The 22,668-nt window shown below is 40.2% G+C and overlaps 1 protein-coding gene across 1 annotated transcript in view; it reads right to left on the bottom strand.

Moving 5' to 3' along the window:
* The window catches only part of LOC310926888 (3',5'-cyclic-AMP phosphodiesterase 4C-like), a gene marked incomplete at its 5' end in the record, with an annotated part of 53,424 nt that overhangs the window by 28,303 nt on the left and 2,453 nt on the right, over positions 1-22,668 (bottom strand). The gene's annotated exons all lie outside the window — the stretch shown is intronic.

Below are 22,668 nucleotides of genomic sequence, written 5' to 3'. Positions count from 1 at the left end.
GTGGATAGTGGAATTGTGCAAAATGCTTGTACAACTAAATCAAATAAAAATCATTATAAAATTTAGACAGTCCAAATAAATCTTAATAACAGCTTTGACAAGGTGTTTAATCTTACAAAAGACGAGTGTTCGATATAGAGGATATCAATATTGAGAAATGTCGATGTGAACATAAAATGATAAGGGCAAAAAAACCAACAACCTTGTTTTGTAAATATTACCGCTGATGAAAGAGAGTATAATAAGTCATAATAAGAGTATCTCATTAAATATCAGATATTTAATTGACTAACAGTTTCGGTGGACGCTGATGTAAGAAAATGTCAGTGATGCAGCAGCTACTTCTAAGTTACAGTTAGAGGAGACCACAGGTGAATTTTATCACATTTAATATATAATAATAAGGCGTATACTGTGGTATAATAATGTATTTGCTCTAACCATTTTACCAACTTGTTTCTCTGTTTTAAGTTTAAAACCACAATTAACTGGTTTCTTCAACTTTTGGCTTCTTTTTTTTTATTTCTATTTTTTCCTTTTATCATATCACCCAGCCCTATGGAACATACATGTATTGGTTTATGCCAATAATATTGTACATTTGAAATGTTTACCCCACTTTTACTCAAAGGAAAATAACATCTGATGTAAGTAAGAGCTTATCTTATCAGCTTTATGTCTGTATGTATTTATTTATACACTGCATTGTTCGAGCTGTATTTAGTACCATGTGCAGCATGCTGGATGACTGTGTGTGTGACAGACAGAGAGAGAGAGAGAGAGAGAGAGAGAGAGAGAGAGAGAGAGAGAGAGAGAGAGAAGGAGACACTTAAATGGAGAGAGAGACAGAAGAGTGAGTAAATGAATGTAAGCTTCTTTTAATTACCGCCTGCGTTTCTGTATGATGTCAATAGGTCTGTTGACAGCGCGCGGTGATCCCCATTTGTTCCCACTCCTCACAGTAACACTGCGCTCCACGGAGTAACAGAAGAAGCCACAGTTCGTCGGCACACTCATGTTTTCTCTCTCTGTCAGTAAACTCTCCCTCACCCTCCTCTTCTTGGCGGCTCCTCCGCTCTCCTCCCTCTCTTGGATCTCCTCCTCAGCTTGGGGCCCCTCTCATCGCTCTGAGTGCCGCTCCGCTTCTTCCTCGCCTCCCTGGCGGATGTGTCGGGTTGTCCGGCTCTGCGCTGCTGCTGCTGCTGCTTCCCCCCGGGACTTCTCATTACTCTCCGGCGGCGGAGTTGGACTTCACGGCTGCTTGCAGATCCAGGACCAGCGCCGGCTCCAGCGCGCACGCGGCTCGTGTGACCGGCGCTGGTTAATTCATGCTTCTGTCTGTCTGTCTGTCTGTCTGTCTGTCTGCTGGTGAAGGTCTACTTTCTCTTTCTTTCTTTCCTCCTTTCTTTCTTAGTGAGCGTGTCGAGCACCTGAGTCCTGAGTCTTCAGCACTCTCTGCACAGATCCTTCAGACCGTCTCCAGTGCGCATCATGTCTTGGCTCTGTGTCTAAATGTGGCGCAACATTGCGTCTCTCTCTCTCTCTCTCTCTCTCTCTCTCTCTCTCTCTCTCTCTCTCTCTCTCTCTCTCTCTCTCTCTCTCTCTCTCTCTGCTACACCTTCATTCACAGAGCAAACGCAGGTCTTTTTCTGACCTGCAAACTTGCCCTTCTTCTCCGGTTTGTCACAGTAGTCCCTCTCTCTCTCTCTCTCTCTCTCTGCGCGTGTGTGTAGGCATGTGACCGGGCAATTGTGTGTGTGTGTGTTCTTGTATGGGTGTATTTGTGAGGACCAACAAACCTACCATAGGGAGTGAGGACATGTTGCGAAAGTTGTTCTAAATGGGCTTTTTGATGGTTTTCGTTTAAGGGTTTAGGTTAAGGTTTACGAGTAGACATGCAGCCGTGATGGTTAAGGTTAGGATAAGGGGCTGTGTATGAGTGTCCTCACTACGACTGCTGTGCGGACGTGTGTGTGTGTGTGTGCGGCATACTGTAGGGGACAGTTTTAGTGAGTGAGGTCAGAGCTGAGAAAGGGAGTAGGATCTGAGCCAGCATGGTTCCTCCTGCCTGCTGCCCTCTCCAAAATCATTTAACCCTCTCGCTCTCGCTCACGCACACACACACACAGGTTTCCACGACTTCAGAGGATATTGCATTTTCAATCACTTCCTGGAGACTTACTCGAACACTGGCCCTAACCTTAACCCAGCCTAACTTTAAAAACATGTCTTCGCCTTCACCAAGTTAGTCATTTAGATTATGATTTTTGTCCGCATAAAGTGACTGTCTAAACACATTTAGGTCCCCACAACATAAGGAACAACAGGTACACACACACACGCGCACACACACACACACTTCATGTGGAAAGGATAATGGTACTGTGTGTGTGTGTGAGAGAGAGAGAGGAATGTCTTGTCTATGTTAGGTAAAGGGATTGATGACAGGATGAGTTTGATAGGGTATTACAATAAGTAGCTCTTGGGACAGATCTTGCTGAGAATGAAGAACATGGACACACACTCATACACAGGTTAGTGTAGCTATTCTTAGGACACTGTCATTGGGTACATCATAAACAAAGAGCGATTGCTAACCTTAAACATGCATTATGTAATAAATCTAAAGCAACTGGCCATAAAATCCTCTTAATATGTCACAGAGACTCAGGAATAATCTTCATATAACAAACTGAACTCACCAACAACAACAGTACAGACAAAATATTTGCATTAAAAAATATTGCAAATAAAAAATATTTTGCAGACTGCAAATCATGTTTATGTTTTGAAATCATGTTTTGGCATGTGGCGCCACCTACCGCTGTCTACCAATCATTGCAGTCAGTAGAGTCTCAGCTGCCGAGCAACCACGGGTTGCCAGTTACGCCAGAAAACGAAACCTAAAATACCTCGGTATTTTGAATTTGAATGTAGTAACCGTTTTTGGCCAGATTCTTACCTATGGCACCTTTAACCATAACCAGATAATGATAAACATAATTGAAATCTTAGCCCTAAATCTATCAGTTCCTCAGAAATTAGGTTCTGCCTTATTAGGACCAGATTTTGGTCTCCATGAGGGATACTGGTCCTGACAAGATCAGTGTTTATGCCAGAAAACACACACACACACACACGCACACACAGGCTTTGGGCACCAGCGTGCAAGGTCACAAATACAGTCAGGTGGCAGAGTATTTTTAAAAGAGCAGAAATGTTGAGAGTAAACATGAAGCCTCTCAGTCAGGCGTCCATCTCCTTTATATCAAACCCTCAACCGCAGAACTGGATAGAAGCCATGAATGGACAGGTGAAAGGATTTTGTTCAAATGTGAGCGAAACAACCTCTTATTATTTACAGAGGGTGTGTGTTGTCGCTGAGCCCGTGGGACAAAACATTCCAATGCTGCAGCACAAAGGATTATATTTATAATACTGTACATCTACATTGATGTATTGACCTTTGACCTTTCCTGTCCATTCATAGCTCAGTGACCACAAACATGCAGACCTGTCAAGCTCATGGAAAGGTTCTGTAATGAGCCAGAAACCCACACGTCAAAGAGTTAAATTACATTTTTTAAACTCTCAGAACAAAAATAATGAGAGAGAAAAACGTTATGCGTGGGTTTTATATCTATCTACTTTGTATGCTCCTTCTGGGTAATGTAGTTCATTTAATCTGCACATAAATATACAGTATGCTCTAAGCTACAGCTGTTAGCATGAGTGGCTTATTTGCTTTATGTATGTTAGTAGCAAAACATAACCTCAAAGACCACAGAGCACGTCATTAACTAAAAGAACATTAGTTTGTTGAGTACATGTTTCACTAAGAAATATAAATTTTCAATATTTATAATATATAGAGATACTACTGCCGTATGTGGAAGATAATCCCTTGTGCTGTTAGCATTTAGGCTAACTTCAGCAGCTCTGGTCCACTGCGTTTCCTTTAAATATCTTAAGCTTTGGTTAAAAACACACACAAACCACGGGTTGCCAGTTACAAAACCCAAAAGACCTTGATATTTTGAATTTGAATGTAGTAACCGCCTTTGGCCACATTCTTACATATGGCACCTTTAACTCATAACCACAAACTGAACAGACGCACGATACAACTGTATATTATAGTATTCTGCCCCAGTTAAGAAGCAACACTTTATAAATTCAATTGCACGACTGCCATAAATCAAACAGTAGCTATTTGGGTTTGGCGGAACAGACTGTGCAGGATCGGAATCCTGATCTGGCCACTCTTGGGTTAGTGTCGATAAACTACACCTGATTTAAACTAGACTTTTAATCCTTCATACTTTTTCTACTGACTATTCCATTGTGTTTGCCTTCTAGGCTCTATTTTCTATATTTTGTGAAATATGTGGTGAAAAAACAAACCTCTACATACAACTTTTACATACAACTAACAATCAGTTAGGGCTGTATCTCCAAATCAAGCGATATCAATACTTCTTTATGGGCAGGAAACAGCAAACGCTTATTCAACATTCATGGAAATGATGCGTTATGTCTCAAAGAACGTTTGCACAACGCATAAACAAACATTCATTTGATATATAGTGAACCTTTTTGCAGCTGTCTATGCAGATTTGTAAAACTGAGAGAATGTATTCCTTCTGGAAGGAGCAGTTCCTCTGACGTAAGCTCGACGAAGGATGTTTTGAATTAAAACTTTACAGTGACCTGCACTTTTGACACTTTTTTCATGACAGGAAAATTGTTCTCATCATGTGCAGTTAAAGGAGTAAAATCCTTAAAAGAAATGTCTTTTTCAAAAAAGTCCCGTTATCTAGGAGTGACACACACACGCACACACACACACACACACACACACACACACTCATTGTTTGGCAGTAATACAGACACTTTCACAGTCCTCAATGTATCTGCGTCACTGTGGTGGAAGATGGATGAAGGCAGAAAGACAGACACTGAGTGTTTGCCTCTGCTCAGTATCTTCACTTCTCTCCTTCAGACTGAGGTTGATACGACGTGGTGAACTTGATCTGTTAAACCTCATAAAACAGGGAGGCATCATCAATTGCAGTTGACCTCTGGTTTGTTGTTTTAGTAGCCTATTATGTGCCAAGAGGCCTAATGACATCATGCGTTGGCTACATGCAAAGCATGGAAAGCATTCCTGTATAATGAGCTGCTCTGAAGTCAGTGTGCTGCAGCGTTTGTCACAGTTGTTGTCAGTGCACACACACACACACACACACACACACACACACTGTTTGTGGTGTGTTTGTAAAAGCTGACAGATGTCATCTTTTATTGTGGTGTCGGCCACTGCCAATAACTACATTTGAATCAAAATAAAACAATTAGATCCAGTACAAAAACGGTTTGGTTTGAGTTTTATTTCATCTACATTTAAATGTAATTGTGTTTTTAAATTGTTAAAAAAATATATTAAAAAAATTAAATCATTAAATCATTGTACATTTTCCCATGTATTCTTGTTACTCTAGCACTTTTGCAGCAGTTTTGTGTGATTTTAGTAGGATTTATTATTGCGGTAAATGTGTATTTTAAGCACAGTTTGAGTTAAATGTGACCGAAAGAGAAAATCTCACACAAAGGTATGAATCACTAAAGCTGGATTGTAAAGAAAAACATGTCAGTCATAACTTATATGTGAAAATATTGATGGATATGTATTTAAATATATTTAAGTCCTGTTTAGGAACAGGTTTAACAACAAGAAGTAACAGTTCATCAATGCAGTGAGCAATAATAATTAATATTATTTTATGGTATGACAACACCTGTTTATCTCAGATTATTACATATTTTAAAATGTAAATCCTACATAAATTGCCATGAAATGTATTAACCCTTAGATGAGCCTTCAAAAAAGTTACATTAACACACCTACAGTACCTATGTGCGCATAAAAATTAAGATAAATAAAAATGTGATAATTATGTTTTTCCCCTCTTTTCAGTCCTCATCATAAATGTTTTCTTTTGTTTTAATTAACCCTTAAACGGCCAAGTTTTTGTCATGATGCATCAAAAAGAGTGATTTGAATGGGTTTCAATGGGGACATTTTTGGGCATAGGTGTGTTAGTGTGAGTATTTTAGTTACCCTTGTTTACAATAGACTAAACATTTTTTTTTTTTTTTTTTTCTTTAGTAAAAGTAAAAATTACTTAAGAATGCACAACCTGGAATAAATCTAACAATATGCATGAAAAAAGGACAACATATTCTAGAAATTAAGAGCACAAAAATGTGTATAGGTGTTTTAAGGGTTAAATACAAATTACATGTGGTTTGAATCGTGAGTCTAAAGCAGTGTAAAGCCTCAGTAAATACTCATCCAGCATATTAAAACTCCATATTTTACTGAGGGTACTGAAGAGTTCAAGAGTTTAAACAGCAGCTGCAGAACACACACACACACACACACACACACACACACACACACACACACACACACACACACACACACACACGAGCAGGGAAGCCCATTCCTACATCTGTAAGAGGATCTCCAGGAAGAATTATTCACACAAAATGACCTCTTCCTTTAACACAATTCTTTCTTATGTAAACAGTGCAATAATGTGACAACTGTGTCTACATTGGAAATACATGAAAAACAGGTTTACAGGACTTCTTTCCCACAGTGCAGTAGAAAAAGCAAACAAACTTAAACAAATGTCTCCGTGGTACAAACACTGTGTACGTAACAAAGCAGCAGCACCAGGTGTCGGCATGTGGTGTTCTCCCTATAATTAACTGAGTCTCAGTGATGTCAAACGTGAACTGGAGTAAAGGCTGTTACTGCGTCGCCTCATGATTCATTAGGCTGCCATCTGTTAGCGTGACGGAGGGATTTGGGCCTGGACTGATTTGGGGGATCGTGCGGGCGATAGACTTGTTGGCCCACATGGAAATGCAACACACACATTCACACGTACACTACCGTTCAAAAGTTTGGGGTCACCTATAAATTTTTTTGTGTGTGTTTTCCATTAAAAGTCACACTTTTATTCATCAAAAGAGTTGCAAAATTAATAGAAAACATAGTCAAGGCATTGACAAGATTAGAAATAATGATTTTTATTCAAAATAATAATTTTGCTTTTGTCATAGAACCAGCAAAACTGCTTTCAGCTGTGCTAACATCATTGCACAAGGGCTTTCAAGGGTTTTCTAATCATCCAATAGCCTTCTAACGCCATTAGCAAAACACAATGTACCATTAGAACACTGGAAATGGGCCTCTATACACCTATGTACATATTCCATTAAAAAACAGACGTTTGCAGCTAGAATAGTCGTTTACCACATTTACAATGTATAGAGTGTATTTATGATTCATTTAATGTTAGATTCATTGGGGGAAAAAAGTGTTTTTCCTTAAAAAATAAGGACATTTCTAAGTGACCCCAAACTTTTGAACGCTAGTGTATGCACACACATTTATGACTTAAGGGGTCTAACCTTAGCCAAGTTTTTGCTGCTGCTGCTGCTGCTGTTAACACGCCACACAGTGAAAATAGATTTACGACTTTTTAACTGACCTCAGTTCAGCCTTAATGTTGATCTTAACATGGGTTAAGGTTTATTAGAGCGATCAATGCCTCCTTAAATTCATTAATAACTACAACCTTTTGAGAAATCTCAAATCTTTGAAGACAAGTCCAATAATGTGACTTTTTCCTCACAACACAAATTACACCTGGACACACACACACACACATGGATATCTGAGGAAAGACAGACACTGAAAGTTAAATCCTGCACTTCAAAGCTGAGATTTGGTGTCAAGTTTCCATTTTTTAGAAAAAATAAAGTTGGATTCTATGAAGACAATACATACAATAGTTGTTTTGTTTTTCCTGAACAGGCAGTCGCCCTCACTCTCTGATTATAACTTAGTCAGCTTCCCCCTCTAGTGGTTACAGGGAACAGTCGCCCTTTCACTGCTGCTACTGTTGAACCCAGCGCTGAACAGGATTTTCTCCATATTTAATTTAGCAAGCAAATACGACAGCGTGTTTATTTACTCTGCTGTTTTGAATTTTTTTACATGTCTTGCATTTGCATCTTGATACCAGCTGCAGATCCAATTTCCTTCCAGACGATAAACGTTGGCCTCACAAAAAAGTCATTTTGTGATGCCTACTTGCAATTCAAGTTCCACTTTATAGTTTAATATAGTATGTGTGTAATCTATTTTTCTATCTATACATACGGAGAGATAATCTACATTATGACTTGGTGCCATATCATCAAACTGAGTTGTATCTTGTATCAGACCCTTTGGACCAACTATTATAATTTTACAGGTTAAAGTGGCAGCGTCTCCACTCTGTTGATGATATAGAGAAATACCTACACCTTTAATTCCCTCTTGAATTGACACTCTTACTGCCGCCACAGTCTCTATGAGGTTCGGCCGAAGCAAAGATGCTTCATTACTGTCCACTGGCTCATACAGTGGAGCTGTTCATTTTGATTTTCAGCAGCATTAGTGCTGTGTCGGGATGCTGTTGCTGCCAGCCTCAGGAATCGATGAGGCTCTGGAGGCAATTGGGGAAATCAGTCATGCTGAAAATATGGAGTACAGCAGTGACGCACACAGCAGCCAGTCCACCACAGCCACACAGGCCCTATTGACTAATCTGGGTGTTCTTTGGGAGGGGGTTGGCAGCTATAATGGGACCTCTGACATTGACACTGTTGCCCTTTGGTTGGTTGGCCTCACTTGACACTTTTTTTTGTCGTCGTATAGAACAAAAATAAGGAGGTAATATACAGAAACAGTCATTTCGATCGTCAGCCGTGTTCCCATTTACTTTACTATCTGACAAACTTGTCATATAGTTGATATATACATATCACGTGGTGGTTGCCAAGTGGTTGCCATGACTATAAGGATAAACACATGAATACAAAACATTTACTAAACCATGACTTTTGTGACTTGAACTACAGTTGTAGTTCCTGTCTGTGCAGACTTGATAAACTGACTATGAAATCAAGAAAATACCCTTGACACTTGTTGTTTGTCGTCCACATCAGTGAAATAGTCGTCGAACTGTCTCTCAGTCTAACCCTCTCTCTTCCAAACGCGGTGCTAAAAGCAGCCCTATCTCAACGCTCATCCGCTCTATCACGTCTTCACCACCCTCTCATCTGTGCCTTTAGCCACTTTGTCTAAATTATCTCCGTTTTCCAGTCACTCAGCTGTTGCGTCTGTCGCTCTCTGTCTACTTCACATAAACGACATCTTCTCAAACCGTCAGCGCAGCACTGACTATCTCCTCCTGATAACCACTGAGAGCTCTCCTCTGCAGCCATATTGGGCCAAATGCACTGACGCTGTGCTGTTTTAAAGTACACCACGCTGCCAGAGGAGCCATAAAAAGCATTGTTGAGAAGCATGTGTGTGTGTGTGCGTGTGTGTGCGCGCGTGTGTGTGTGTGTGGGGAGTCATAAGGTAGGGAGAATAGTGCCCTGGTACTCTTAGTACAAGAGAAGAGGGTAAGAGCTGTCTCTATTGTGACGGACACATCTGAAATACAAGAGACTGCTTTGTATGTGTCAGTGTGTGTGTGTGTTTGTGTGTGTGTGTGTGTGTGTGTGTGTGTGTGTGTGTGTGTGTGTGTGTGTGTGTGTGTGTGTGTGTGTGTGTGTGTGTGTGTGTGTGTGTGTGTGTGTGTGTGTGTGGGACCTCACGTCAGGACCAGTCGTCCTAATGGAGACCAAAACTTGCTTCTAATGAGCCATAACCTAATTTCTGAAGAGCTAGTTATGATTAGGGCTAAGTAGTTAATTGTGATTAGGTTAAGGGCTAGGGTTAGGAATTAACAGCTTATGATTAAGGTTTAGGATTATGTTTTGTTTTGGCTAAAGAATAACATAGCGTAGTCTAAAAACGTCTTTTATTTTTATTACTTTTGATGGTAACTCTTTATTTCACGGCAGGATAATAGTATGGTAGTAGCTGTTGTAATAAGGACTTGATATTATAATAATGCTGTCTTGTTTCTGTAGTAATCAGCAAGTAATCGCTTGGCCAAAACAATGGTGAATGTTTGATTCAAAACATAACAAGCACAGTTTTTATGCAGGTATGGTGACCTATAGTAACCAAAATATAACCTGGGAACACATATTCACCTTTAACTAGGTGCTTACTAACATAAATAAGTAGCTTACTAGTCCTTTATTAGTAATCATTAAGCACCTTATTCTACATAACCTCTATTACGACATTAATTAAGATTTTTCCTACATAAGATGTTAATATGTGCTTAATATTTACTAATAAAGGGCTAATATGCTACTTATGTTAGTAAGCACCTAGTTAATGGTGAATATGTGTTCCCTAATCTAAAGTGTTACCATAACCTGGTATTACTGGAATAGTATCGCTGTATTACCACACAATTATCAAGTTGGAAATTGCATTGGAAAATAAGATGATAAGATTTCCATGATATTATCTCCTATAACTTATTACTATGTTGTTACTGTACTGTAACATAAAGTGTGACCTTTTACATCCAAACACATTGTTGTAACACAGTGATATTACACAAATAACAGTTCTGGTTTGGTGCCTCGAGTGAAAAAAACAATAAATCTAATCATTCTAATTCAAGAGCGACTATGTCTCAGCACTTTTTTTTTTTTATCCATCTGAGAAGTTGCGAGGCACAAATCAGGTAAGAGGAGAATAGAGGCTTGTTCTGTTCTGTAGTGCAGTATTTCTGGCTGTGGTCTAAAATCTCCTGCTTTGATCTCCTCATATGATTCAATCAGGCTCATGGCTGGAGGAGGACAAATGACACAGGCGAGGCACATGCCTTATGCCCAGAGTTCAGAGAACTTAGCTATACTGAACACTAAACCTGAATCCCTCTTTAATGTAAGGAAGAAGATATTCTTTATGAACATATGTACAGTATATGCAATGTCTTCCCATTTCTGTCCTCTTTTGTTTTTTGTATATATCGAGTCTCTGTTTTTAGTCTTTTACGTAACAAACTCCGCTGCAGGGATGAGAGCTGTAGTAAATTTGATGTTTTTTTTTCTTGCACTTGAGTCAAACATTCACACCAGCTTTTCGGCAAAAAAAAAACAAAAAAAAAAAACATTTGCCACACTACCTAATTTTCCTCAGTTGTGATTCTTAGATAGAAAACAGTGGTGAGATGTGTCTCATGTTCTGCAGCTCTCATGGATAATTGTCAGCAATGTGTCACTGTTTCTTCAGTCTGCTTGTGTGAAAACAAAACAAAGTTGGAGGACCACATGACAGTCACACCGTGCCGAACACAGATGCCTCTACTTGGTGCATGCACCCTCCCCCCAAGGAGCGATATCGGTGGACAGATCCATTGATCCATCATGCCACCCCGAGGCCTGCACTGTCCAAACCCATGCCATACTTTTACTGTGTCAGACAACTATATTTGAGGCTCTCGCATGAGCACAACTTCCAATACAAACGCAGCATCATGAAGCCATTGAGACAAAAGTCACACATACATACCCGATGCAGGAGTGTCTACGAGTGGAGAAGTTGCCATGCATCTTCCTCGAGAAGCGCAAGTCTTTGCTCATCATTTTTATATCGTGAATGAATGAATGAATGAATGAATAAATAAATAAATAGCTAAAGGGCAGTGCAGAGAAATGTCAAAGGAGCAGCTTTGGGAGGTGGGAAATGCACAAAGTTGACGCGTGCGGTGCAACAAAAATCCCCATGCTGTCGCGAACGAGAGACGAGCGATGTCCAGAAAAAATTCCTTCACATTATCTGCGCTCGCGAGAGGAGAGATCCCTTTGAGAGGACGGTGCAGGAAAAACAGGTCCAAGAACGACAGATGCTGGAAAAGGAGAAATCAGTGCAGAGTCTTGTTGGCTGCACCTGGCAGGAGTGTGAACGACAGGGAACAGAGAGCGAGGCCTGCTGTATTTATTACATACTACACATCAGATCAGCCTTTGGTCCTGAAGATAAGACTATGTGTGTTTGTTTTTGTTGGTTCAGAGCTAAGCTAGAGTGTGTGTATGTGGGGGTGTTTGACTTTGTGTGTGTGTGGACAGCCTAAAAAGGCAAAGAGTTTAGTTTTAGTTGTGTAGTTGTGTAGTATGTCATCTCACTGACAGCGGTGCCAAAATCAAATCAAAACAATTCAAGGATGGTTTTTCAGCCGTCAGCGCTCATCTGGGGCTCATCGTTCCTCACTCATTCTCCTTCCAGCTCTCCATCACGGACGTGCCAGCATGAAACGCCTCTCTTGTGCATGTGTCTGTGTGTTCTCGTACTCCGAAGCAGGTCAACAGTCAGTCTGAAATCCTCCAAATGAGCTGCGAGCAAAGCCAAATTCCTCAACAATCAGCCCTGGACATGTGTCTGTCTTTCTTTAAAGAAAAAAAAAAACAAGTCCAACAACAACAGTGACATAGAGCTGTCCATTCTGTGAGGCTGCACAGCCGACAACACTGGGTTATTCTTAGTGGGGGGGGAAAAAAAAGTGGGATGGAAAGAGTGTTATAATCCCATCAGATGCTCCCTGGAGTGGGCTGTCCCAGGTCGTCCCTGTCAGCGGGCCATAACAAGACTTCTACTCTCTCTCCTCCTCTTCTCTCCTGAGAGCAGTGGGACCAAACTCTGGTTTAAAACAACAAACAACAACACTACCTCCCCTGAGAGAGAGAGGGAGTCACAGAGAGAGAGAGAGAGAGAGAGAGAGAGAGAGACTGTGGAGGGGTGGGTGCTGCTGGGTTGGTTCAGAGATGAGATATGAGAGTGGAAGAGAGGAAGTTGGGCAGTAACGTATTACTTACTTTATATATTACTTTAGTAACTTTATAAAGGGGACATATAATGTGAAATCAACTTTTTAATCATTTAAATCCTTATATTTGGGACTCTGGAGGCCCTACCAGTCGACAAAGCGTGAAAAAAGATGAGTCACTCATGTTTTTGTGGTCCTCCTCAGTCTAAGTACAGGAGATAAAACACGCAATGTTGACTTCCGCACTCACTGGGACGTCACAATGCGCTAAATTCCTGGAATTATTGTCTCACGGAGCTCCGCGAGAGTGCAGGCGAGGGCAACGGTATCCGAAAACCCAAAGTCAGTGAAAAGTTCTATTCTTGGCTCCACAGTGCAGCACAGAGTTCTACACAAGCTTCCAGCCTCAGAGGATTTCTCTGTCCAATGGATACATGTTATATATGACAGCAATGTGCCTGCTAGAGCCTGCAAATGATCACTTTTCTAAATGCTAACTGCTGTTAGCTCCCAGTAGCCTCTGTGGCTGATGTCATTTCCTGTCCCTTAAGTTTCGTTGTACCTATTTTTAAGGTGGACCTAAAGAGATGCTACTAAACAGAGCGTTCTGAACAGGGCTGTTTTGGCAGAGTGATTGAACTGCTGTGGTGCTTCATCCTTATGGTATTTTGACCAAAGCATGTCACAGACATGTTCATTAGGACACCAGGGAACTAGGTTAACTTGGAGAAATAGGGTATAATATTACCCGTTTAAAATGACTAAAGGTTGGGTAAAGCTGAGTGACTGCGTTACAGGTATTTCTTTTGTCCTTTAGTTTGTATCTTATGGTGTGGTGTATGTGTGGCAGGTCGCAAGAAAGGAATATGCAGAAAACATGTCATCAAATATGACAGTTTGTTTTTGTGTTTTGTTTGCACGTCTGCAGTTTGTCGGCTAACTTCTGATGAAATAAAGTGAATTCAGGAAGTTGTCGATCACTTTTTGATTGTTGTCCAGTAATATAACAAGAAGAAAAACAGATAAAGTACTATTACTACTTATTTAAAGGAGCAATACATAACTTTGTTTGTAACTTGCCCAACAGTTGAAAGAGGAAGAAAGTGAGCGAGAGTGAGAGAGATTACAGAGAATAACGGTCTTTTCATTCTGGACAGTTGTTGGATTAGAGGTAAAGTGAAAGAAGATAAAACACACTTCTTCTTTTTTGCAGTGATCGTGTGCAAACTTGTGTGTTTTCGTGTCAACAGTCTGCTCCCATGCCAGACTGCAGCAGCACGCGCATACCGGTCAATCAATACTTCAATATTGCATGTGAGCATCAGAGCTTTTTGTCAATTTTCATCTTTTCAAATTGAGTTCTACTCTCATGCCACACTATAATCCAGCTGATTCATAGAACGCCGTCTCCGGTGTTAACAAATGTGTGACTGTGAAAATACTGAAGACAATAATAGTTGTAATAATAGTAAAATCAAACTTTTTTTTAATGATGCAATAGCATCCAAGGTTATTAATGTTACACTAAAGTAACTAACACTATTTAAATGTAATAAATAATGAGACCAATTATGGCTTTTTGGGTTTATCTGCATAATTATACTTTTTTTTAGGCGACAGAGACTAATGATGTTTCTCAGCAGCTTCACCTCACTGGCCAGAACCTAAAAAACGTTTCTCACAGAGTCAAAACTCTTCTTCCACTGGTAAACATCACAGAAACTGAACCACAACTTCCTGCCAATAACTGTCCTGCCACAGCCTCGCAACATAGTGGCCTCTGGTGGCCAAAATTGGAAATGCAAGGTTGATTTCCATCTGTAAAATGAGTGCTTTCATTTTTAACATAGAACACACACTTAACTCAGGCTGGGAATTATACTTCAGTACACTTACAATATATTCAATCTGAAAATTGATTAAAAAAAACCTTCCAGTGCCTGACATTGGTCACCAGTTTGATACCAGATGGACCAAGGAGTGTGTGGAGTATGTTAAGTTAACATGTTCTTCCTGTTTGTTTGGTTCCTACTTCCTCCCACAGTCCAAAAACACGCAGATTATAGGGATTAGGTTAATTGGACACTGGGATTGGCTCCAGCTCCACAACTCGCATGTGGAGCAGAAACATTCAAAAACTACTCTACTACTAGAAATGTTACAGAATTATATGAGCACAATGTGATTTCGTATAGATTATATCAATAATATCACTAATAATATCCTTTAAATACATTACATTAGCATGTTTTAACACAGTTTCTGTCATATCTGTGTTGCCAAATGACTTCAGATCATGTAGTTGCATGTGCAGTATATGTATTTCCAAAAATTCCAATCTACAGATGAGCATATACATGAATCAAAGTACTAATTATAATGTTTATTTAAGCTCTAACAGCCGAGAAAATCACATCAGGACAAAAACCATAGTCAAAACTGACTTTTTTCGACCAAAGCCCGGCTTTTACAAAAACTATTTCCACGAAAAGTCAATTTGACATGATTTCTGTGGAGTGGAAACAGAGGCTTAAATCAATGTGGACACAAAGTGAAAATAACTTTGCAGCTATGTTCTATATCTGAACTGCCTGCGACGTTTATTTTCCGCTGGACCTCCAGTTTGTTTAATTCCTACTCGTTGCCAGTCATCCTGCAATAACTCATCCCCGTCCATGTATTTCAGCCCTGACATTATGGGACGCTGCACATACACGGCAGAGGGACACGTCTTAATGGCTCGACCTCAGAGCTGTATAATAAAAGCACTGACATGTTGAACGTCCACGCTATCGCGCAATGATCTCGCATTCCTGACCGAGCTTTGAAATCTCCATGACTATATACTCTCAGACATCCAGAATCAAGCAGGACAATACAGTAAATCCTAGAAAACAAGGATCTTCCATGTTTATTAAAGGTGCATTAACCTGTAAACAAGGTTGCTAATGGCTTATTTTGGTATGTTTTTGTGCCAATAAAAGCAGCGTAGGGTTTTACAGCATTGGCTGTAAATCTCCCCAGCTTTTAATTTTATTTCACAGGGGTGAACGTGACCTAACATCGCATCTGCAAGTTGAAAACACCTTGTAACAACCCAAGAACTGCTTATACTTCCATCTAAGTGAGTATGTGTTGACGACTGAAGGGTTTATACACTGACAAAGAGATGTGTGTCGATATTGATTTTACAGCAACTTTCCACAACAGGCGCTTCATTTAAAGAAACCTACAGATGGCTTTAAAGAAAAAAAGAATATACAGTACGTCTCTGTTACTATATCCGTCCACATACAGTATGAAGGCCCCGTCTTTCAACAAGTTAAGGACTTGGAGTGTGCTTTAATTGATCATATGACTCCTGCCTTGACATAAGTTTGCCATGTAAATGTTTAATGAGCGTTGGAATTACGGGCTCATAAAAGCAAAAGCTATATCACCAGGTGCCACCGTGTGGCTCACAGCGACACAGCTGTGCTCTCGACAAACAACAGCAAACAGCCAATATCCAGGGTGAGAAGAATGTATATGAAATAAATGACACAAAGACACCGATGCGAGAGGTGTGTGTGTGTGTGTGTGTCACTGTTGTTTGGATATTAAAAAATGGTTGGTTTGTCGCTGACAGAGAAGTGGAAAAACAAACGGACAGGTAACCTGTGGAAAATAAACACTCTCCCCTCGTAGGAAACGAAGCACTAAACCTACACTAAACAGCTCATTTCCATTTCTGACTATAGACTTTGTCTTGTCATTAAACATCTGCTGTGGGCAATTAGCTCATTAAATGTACTCATAAATACATAAATGGGCAGAATACCAAAAGAGACTAATCCTGCAACTGCTGTCTAATCTTTGAGATAATCACCTCTTCCATTTATAGCGGGTACAAACAGCACCTCTCACATCCTGACAATGAGAGGTTTTAATTGAGCAGATTTTCCCCCCGGAGCACGTCGCATTGCCTCAGGTGGTTCAGTCAGTTTGGGCTGAAATGCGGCAGATCATGAACATCTTGTGGCCAGGATCAATTTCATAACACAGGCTTAAGGGCGACCACTTCTCTGGTGTGAAAGGCCTCCCTTTCCTGCACAAACGTACGCCAAAGATAAACGGAGTGACTGCTGGCCATGAGACATGAAGCGTCTCCTGTGTCAAGAGCACAAACAGACGCACTGTAACACGAAATAGAACTTTTATAAAAGACAGAAAGAGAAAGAAAATAATCCCTGGTCTGTTAGGGACGCACAATAAATCCTTAATTATATATATATGGTGACATGAGACAAGATGTGGTTTTAGATTTTAAATTATAAAGGTATCTGTGATGACATTTCCTGGTTTTAAAGGCCATTGCATTGCATATATGGAAGCAAAATAATTATATAAGCCTAATTATTTCATGTCATAGATGCATTTGACCATATATCCAAATATCCTTCGTTCAACATTATAAAGCCAAGGAAATAAACCAGGTATTACTAGGATTTTATTGTCATCCTCACTCTTTAAGAAGCACAAATGACCTGTGTGCAGCTTTATATCCCCATATACGTCCTATATGGAGATATAGCCGAAAAATATCGAGATATCATTTATCAGCCATAATATTGTGATATTAAAAAGTATTGCGTGATCGGATTTAAGCTCAAAAGAAAGCTCAGGTAAGCATTTGTAGATCTAAGTTCTAAGGCATTCCACACATATTTACTATCAAAGATCACGGTAACAAATACATCTGTATTTGGAATATGGAGATGTAATATTGAGATTGGAGCACAGCGCTGAGTATGGTGAAATATGAAGCCCTGTCTTCTTTGCCATCATCATCATCATCTCAACAGCGTGGACTCTACCTGGGCGTGTGGGCGAGAGTGAAGCGGCGTCTCTGGAGGTTGATGCTGCGATTCATCATCATCTTCCTGAAGAGAACTGGGGAGTTTCGAGGAGACCCGCGAGGGGAATCCCTGGGCGAGATCCGTGGAGATCCTCCCGGTGAGCCTGCTATGGACCTGGGCATGAGTTGAATGACTGGAAGCCTGGTCATCCTTCTTCCCTGTGGCCTCTCCTCAACGTCAGAGCGCTCTTCCTCAGAGCTCTCTGTGTGCAGATCATTCATGGTGAACAGAGAGTCACAGATGGTTCCTTTTCTTGCTCTGTCTTGGTACTTTTGGTCCAAGGAAATGTCTTTTTTTTTTGTTTCCCCTGCTCCTCTCAAATAAACTGTACGTGATGTATTTGTGACATGACATATGCTTTTGGGATCCGTCCTGATTTTTCTATTCCAAATCTAGGTGAATTTTCCTCCTGCCTGTTAAAACTCACAAATAAACTGCCTTTAAAATCCAAAAAAAGAGAGAGGAAGAAAAAAAAAACTCCAAAGAAATAACCTCTATGTCACATTTTTCATCTTTATTTGAAACCTAATAGTCTCTTCCTTCAGACCAAACTGTCAGACTGGGCAATAGACAGGAACATTAGTGTTGATGTACTCTCTCCGCCTCCCTCCCTCTCCCAGGCTGTGTTTACATTATTGCTAGGCCTTCCCTCTCTCCAACTAAATATGGACGTCTGATTTACAGGGAGGAGAAACATGACAGATCACCTCCTTCAGTTTCTCTCCAGTTCTCTGCCGTCCTCTTTCCTTCATTCCTAATCTTACTGAACATATTGTTTCATAATTACTTCCCCTCTACGTTCCTGCTGTATAAACATTAAGCGGTCGCCGGGCCTGGCCCTCCAACTCATCACTCCTACACTCTTACTTACTCTCACTCCTGCCGACTTTGCACAGTAAGGCTTTTCCTCTATTCCCTGAGGTGCTGTTTGTTGTTGAGCTGCCTATTTCCTGAGAGACAGTCTCTCTTTGCCTTTCACATGCTCTGAGCTTACCAGGAAGAGTCACATGAAGGGCCTCTGACTATAAAAAGTAGAGGTAGATAAAAGCTATAGAGAGCATGGTGCTGTCACGATGGCGCTCTCTATCTATGTCTACAGGCAACATCATCTTCAGCCCCACCCGAGTGCTTTGTTTATCGTTACAGAGAGAGAGAGAGAGAGAGAGAGAATGAGAAAAGGTCCTCCTGTGATACACGACTCACAGCTATGAACACCGACGAAGTCTGGGGAAACCGAAATAACCTAGGGAGCTGGAGCATCTGACACAGGACTGAACCTATGACCAACAGCTGGTAGGGAGAGCAGGCTTGAAAGATTCTTTGTATGGATATATGCTCGTAGCTACTGTGCTGTATGTGTTCTGGAGCAGCAGCAGCAGCAGTTTCACCACCACTGTGGACGTAAACTAGTGACATTAAAGTCAGAGTATCGTCACCAAGGCATGTCTCACAGGACCTGGACATATCAGTGTTCAACACCGGATATGACCTTAAGTCCATGAGTGAAATAACTTCCATGACACAACGTGCTACTAGTTTCCACTTTGACAGTCATTGATTCACAGGTTTGCCGTTCAGGCTTTAGATTTAGGCATAAATTCTGCAAAAGTCATATTTTAAAGCTGTATATTCATTATTCATTGTCGATAATGAAAATATAAAAAAATATAAAAAGACACATAACACCAACATTCACCTCCACTCTCAGTTCAGAGACTCCAGATAACATCACGTCATATCTGCAGGTCTTTGCTGAAGCTCCAGGAGCAAATCCATGCAAACTCCACATAGAAAACTTCTATGTTAAACAGGATTTGAACGGTACTAACCATCATGTGAGCTGTGCATATCCATCCATCCGTACTCTACAGCTTTATTCCTCCACATAGGGGTTGCACGGGGCGCTGTGTCAATCTCAACTATCCCCTCTCACACCTATACGGTTAATTTAGAGTGTCCAATTGACCTAATCCCCATATTGCATGTTTTTGGAGCCAGAGAACCCGGAGAAAACCCCACGCACAAACCTGGAGAACATGCAAACTCCATGCAGAAAGGCCCTTATTCTAACCGGGGTCACACACCTGGGTCTTCTTGCTGCAAAGGCAAGAGATCTATCAGAATCAATCAGATGAGCTGTAAATATACACATTTGTGCTCAATCAGAGATGGACTATGTCAACATGGTGTTTATAGCTTGTGCTGCTGCCCCCAAGTGGCTAATAATAATAATAATACTACAAGACAAACATGGCATACAAAGCCACTATATAGCAATATGTGTACTCTATAACACAGGGAAGAGGTCTGTGGGCCAGGTGCAGCCCACAAGAACCAAAGATCTGGATCCGTGCCGACTGATTAGTCCTCCAGGAATAACTCTGTTACTGAATCTATTCATGGACACAATAAAAATAAAACCTCAGCAAATGTAATCAAAGTTAATGTTTTACTAAATGTTTATTTATGTAAGACATTTATTTGAAGTCATCACATCCTCTCTGCCTCAACAACAAGAAGAAGAAAGAGAGACAGAGTCAAGAGAATTAAGAGAATTAAGAGACCAAAGACACGCGATGTCATTGTTTGTCCATTTCACAGCTGTTAGAATTTAAACAGCAAAAACAAATGTAAATACACCAACTGGGACGAGTGCTGTTTGCTGTGCAGCTTAGAGAGCGAGGGGACAGACAGAGACACGGTCAACAGACCTATGACAACACTAACTGTCCACAATTCACCGGAATTATACGTGATTGTGACAAGTAAGAATATGTATTTAAGTGACCGACGAGTCAAAACCAAATATTTAATTCTGCACTATCCTACAGATAAAGTGGTATCTTTTATGTCATTGGCCAAACCTACACTGAGACTTCTGTGATTGAAATGATTTCAATTTGAGCCTCATCTATGGAGGTTTCTCAAAAAACTGTATCCATAATCCAAAGAGGACAGGAAGACAGACAAGGGGACACATCCCAGGACAACATATCCTCACTATGTTCACACCTGGTGTGGGCAGACGTCTCTTGCCAGGTGGAAACTCATGTGCATTTTAGTCCAGTATGTTTTTTTAATGAGATGAAATATCAGTTCTCCAACCTTCCTTTGTTATCTCCTCTTCTAATAATCAGAATTTGCTCTTTGTCATCACACTTGTATCCCAATCGAAATCAGGTCATCTCTTCTCCTTCATCAGTGTGAATGGAGGCCACGTCTTTGCAGATGCGGGTTGCAACAGCAACTGTTGCCTCCTTTTTTTTAAATGTCGTGTCACATGCAGAAGTCTCTTGAAACACCCGAGTGTGGGGTTGTTTTCAACATCCCACTGTCCTTTCTTTTCTTTTCTTTTTTTGGTCTTATGGTCTCTCCTTACACTGTTTAAAAAGAAACGTTGATTAATGTCAGCGTTCAGTTTGAGTCTGTTCAAGATCCTGCGCTGCAGCATACGTTGTAAAGCCCAGTTTTCTGGTCCATGTCACACTTTTCATCCCCAAACTTTGTGACAGGAGGCACTTCTGTTACGAAGGCACGAGCAACTCCTCCTGTTCACGGTGATCCTGTTCTGTGTCACGTTCATTTTCCTCCATTTCTGTGTTGCCTTACAGGTCCTGTGTGTAACATTTGGGACGGTTTATTGGCAGAAGTTGTGTATATATATACATATATACATATATATACACACATATGTACAGTGTGTTTGTATATTTGCTTTAAATTAAAAGTTGTTTGGGCCTTGCCTAAAGCAGAAGCCTTCACAGTTCCCTGACATGCTATGGTAAGAGAAGGTTGAGTGGGGGAAGCAATCCTCAGTTTCACCATTAGGTGTCAGTATTTCTCACATGCTAGATCTCTACTGCTACTTCTACTTCTACTTCAGTAGTCACAGTGGTTGCAAAGCAAAATGTCCCAAATATGGAAAACAAACTTACAGTAGAGAGAGTAAACTGTACCATAATTAAATGTCAGAGACAGTATTTTAATGTCACAGTTAATACCTGTGAGGGGGGAGACACAGAGACACCTCACTGTCAACCTTGACTTCATGAGTCCATGAAATGTGTTTGTTTTTAAGCACATTTTACAGACATGACTGTATGAATACTATGACACAAAATGACCAGTTTGACAAGCTCCCCATAAACGACTTATGGCGCTGCATCAAATTTGCACTATCAGTGTGTAAACAGACACACACACACACACACACACACACACACACACACAGGGTCCTCTCCTCTGACACACAACACAACCAAATGAAGAGACTGCTGTGTGTCAGTGTTGCTGCAGAAACATCTATGGGATATATTATATTATATATATTATATATTAGTTAATGATTGGACTGTAAATTCACTGGCTACTAGTTGCATTATTTTCAAAGGAAACTACTCAGTGTATATTTACAGTAAAATACTGTGTCCTAGATACTGTATTGTAAAATAGTAAACTTAGTAAGTAACTTAGTGAGTGTGAATGAACTACTTATTGTAACTTCACAGTTATACAGTGTATTACTATGATGTATCTGAATTTGTGCAGTTAAAGACTTGAAATTATAAAGATTTGTTTTATTGTGAAATCATCACAGTTTCTCACCTGTAGAATCTTAACTATCGGCATATTAAAAGTGATCAATGTGCAAGATGAAATATTAAATATACATATTATCATTATATTATACAATACATACATTATCAATTACACCTGCCTTATTTATTTTTATCAAACTCATATGTTCTTAAAACATCGTTTTCTTTGTGGGTTTTTTTTTTTTTTCGTATAATTCTTATGAGCCCTTTACCCCAACATTTTCTGAATGAAACAAACTTTTCTTAACTGTTCAAGAATAAAACACAAACAGTGTGGATAGAACTGTGTCCTTGTCCAGAACGCAGGCATATCTGATCTCCTCTGACATGCATTACCTATCGTCAACCAGGTCTGTTTGCATTCCCTAAAAC

This window comes from Microchirus variegatus (genome assembly GCF_963457635.1).
Source record: "Microchirus variegatus genome assembly, chromosome: 5".
NCBI classification, from domain to species: domain Eukaryota; kingdom Metazoa; phylum Chordata; class Actinopteri; order Pleuronectiformes; family Soleidae; genus Microchirus; species Microchirus variegatus.
Note: the sequence above shows the minus strand (reverse complement) of the source record. Positions and strands in the feature narration are given on the sequence as shown.